This window comes from Lactuca saligna, chromosome 5 (genome assembly GCF_052625555.1).
Source record: "Lactuca saligna cultivar CGN05327 chromosome 5, ASM5262555v1, whole genome shotgun sequence".
Lineage (NCBI taxonomy): Eukaryota > Viridiplantae > Streptophyta > Magnoliopsida > Asterales > Asteraceae > Lactuca > Lactuca saligna.
In genome coordinates this window covers 279251909-279255296 of record NC_136421.1, presented here as the reverse complement: position 1 = coordinate 279255296, position 3388 = coordinate 279251909, and positions in this window count along the sequence as shown.

Below are 3388 nucleotides of genomic sequence, written 5' to 3'. Positions count from 1 at the left end.
TACATCACATATACATCATACACATAAGACCTTTCGGTCACACTTAATTACCCCATCGGGTAAGGCATAGTGAGAAGACTCACCTTGCTGATGTCGGATAATCACTCGTGCCCAATCTCCCGACCTATCATCCTCCTATATCATAAGTACAACTCTCATTAATACTTTCCTAACTTTGTGTGATTACTACTATCATGTCAACACTAGTCAACCCTGGTCAACACTAGTCAACCCTGGTCAACACTAGTCAACGGTAACCTTTGACCGGACTCGTCGAGTGCCTTCTAGCAACTCGGCGAGTTCCATCGCGTACTCATGTCCTCTAGATCCCTTCTGACTCATCGAGTCATTCCCCAACCCGGCGAGGCACCAACTGTGTGATTTACGGGGAAACCCTAACCCTACTCGTCGAGTCTGTTCTTTGACTCGGCGAGTCCATCCCATGCACAAACCAAACTGACCTCTTAAGGTCAGATCCATTGCATTAATCCATAGATCCGACCTTCCCAAGCATGATAATCACGTAAAGTCCATATCTTGATGCACAAACAACATCTATTTGATCTTATATGATGTTTTAGCCCCATTTATCATAACCCATGGTCAAAATCCCCATTGATCCTCATAAAGCTTGATGAGTAAGGCTCTCTGGACCTCTATGGATCCAGATCTAAAGCCTCATCACAAATAGGGACTAATTGGACATCAAATCTAGCCAATAAAGGGTCCAAGAAACCCTAAATCCATATGATCACCATACCAACAGAAGGGGAGACTAAATATTACCTCAAATGTGATGCTCTGAGCTCCAAATCCACAGAATGTCCACCTCCTTGGCTTCCTCTTGGCTAGAACCTTCTTTTCCTTGCTAAACAATACTTCAAAGGTCAACAATGGCCTCCTCTCTCTCTCCCAAAACGCTTAAGTGCTCTAGGGTTTCTCTAAAATGGACTGATAGATGCAAATAACGGCCCAAGGGCCTTTAAATAGGTCTCAAACCCGAGAGATTAGGGTTTCATTAAACAGCGCAGACTCGCCGAGTCCACCCATGAACTCGCCGAGTCCGGTCATCAATCCGGATCAGAATTCGTGACCCTACTCGGCGAGTCTAAGCACCAACTCGTCCCTCCACAAACTCCAAAATAATAGAAAAAAAACAATATACCTGGGAATCCGGATGTTACAAATACATACCAAGAATCGAGCATTACAAATCTGTTGGGCTTAGAAGATTGCGTCTTTTGGGCTCGTTTGTTTATAATTCTTTGTATTACGGTTTGGGCTTGTCCAACCGTGTGTCTTTTATGCTTTGTATATAAGCTTATGCTTGCATGCATATTAGGTTAAGGTTTTTGAGAGATCTGAGAATACGATATTTTCCAGACGACTAAAGGTTTATTTGATAATACTTGTAACCTTCCAATCCTCTACAGTTGATGTTCTTGATCGAGCTCTTCTGAGGATTTTGTTTTAATCATTCGACTCGTTTGATTCAATCTTGTCTTGTTCTTTTATTGTGTTCATATCGTTATTGTTTAGTTTCTTGTTCAAGATCTAATCGATCTTTATAGATTAAAGGTTTGATTAATCTCATCAATTGGTATCAGAGCAGGAGGCTGTGTAATTGATACACATCTTTTCTGTGAAAAAGATTTTCATTAGGGTTTTTCCGCAATCATTAATATTTATTGAGCCGTCATCTTTATTGACGTATCTTGATATTTATTATTTTGCCCTAATCCGCTTTATTACAAGTCTGATCTTTGAACAGGTTTTTACGATCATAATGGACGCGACACAATCAAACGTTATCAATATTTCAAACAGCATTGGTTCGACGACAAGGATTCCGATCTTATACACCAACGATTATGAAGTATGGGCACATCATTTCGAAGACTACGTTATTGGGTCGGAGGAAAATGGGTATTTGATCTGGGAAGCCATCACCAACGGACCGTTTTCTCATTCTGCAACGTCCAGAGTCATTAAAACTCAAAAAGAATACAATGATCTGCTTAAGGACGTGAAAGACATTGCACAAGATGAAAAAGACAAGTTCCAATGCAATATCAAAGCACTAAGATTGATCCGGTTTGCCCTTCAGTCCGATACATTCAGATTGGTTAGCTCATGCACGACGGCGAAGGATGTTTGGGACAGACTTCGTGAACTGTACTCTACAGACGAAGATCTCGAACATTCTATACAAACTCTGCTTCTATCTGAGTTTGGTGAATTCAGACAAGGGGCTGAAGAATCTGTGACCCAGACGTTCGATCGCTTCAATCATCTTCTCAGCAAGATGATCAAACATGATATCGAAAGGAAGCTCATCGAACAGAAGGTTACATTCCTGAATGGTCTAAAGTCTGAGTGGAGGGCAGTAGTTTCCACAGTTAAAGCCCATGAGCAATTTAAATCATACTCTTTGGCGAAATTGGTGGGAATTCTCAAGTCTCAAGAGAAAAACGTTGTGCAAGAGAAAAATGTCGTTTCTGGTCTCGGTTCGTTGGCTCTCTTGTCAAAAAGTAAAGCTGTCATGGAGGATGAAGACCTCAGCCTGGAAGAATATGATCTCACATCAGAAGATTATGCCTTGATGGTATCCAATCCCAAAAGGTTCATAAAGAAGAAATTTCCCAGCAACAAAAACCGAAACTGGCAGGGAAGTTACAGCTCTGAAAAGGTGGTTAATGAACCGAAAGTTGAGGAGCACAAGAAGGAACCGAAGGTTGACGGCGACTCTGGAGTGAGCTGTTTCTACTGTGGTGGGAAAAACCATTATGCTAAGGACTGTGTCCTCAAGAAAATGGCTGAGAAAGATGATGGAAACAATGAGGAAGCTGTGTTGCAGAAAAGTCTAGAAGAGTTGAGAAAGAAGAAGTCTGCTGCTAACCCGCCTTGTAATGCCCTTATTGTGCAGGGTTCTGTTCCAGGTGATGAGTTCGGTAGCACGGAAGTTTGGTCTACTGACTCAGAAGACGAGGAAGTGAGGCAGCCTACTCATGGAAAGGCGTTCGTGTCTAAGGAAGAAGGCAGTGGTGGTAAATGCCTTATGGTTTCTGACGTATCTCAATTGAGGGGATACAACACCGATGGAGGCAATGATGGACAGAATGCAAAAGAGGATATGTGCTTCACAGCCAAACCACTCAGCCAGCAGTTCAATGAGCTGGATGAACTGATAAAGAAGGTACAATCTGTTTTTATTTCATGCAAAGTACCATCATCCTCTTATGAGAAAGAACTAAAAAGTGTCAATTCAAGAATATCTCATCTAGATAGTAGCTTAACTCAAACTCGGGTCACAAATTCTAACCTAACTGATCAATTGAGCAGGGCTGCGTCGAAGAGTGAGGAGCGGAGAATGTGGATAGAGTTAAAA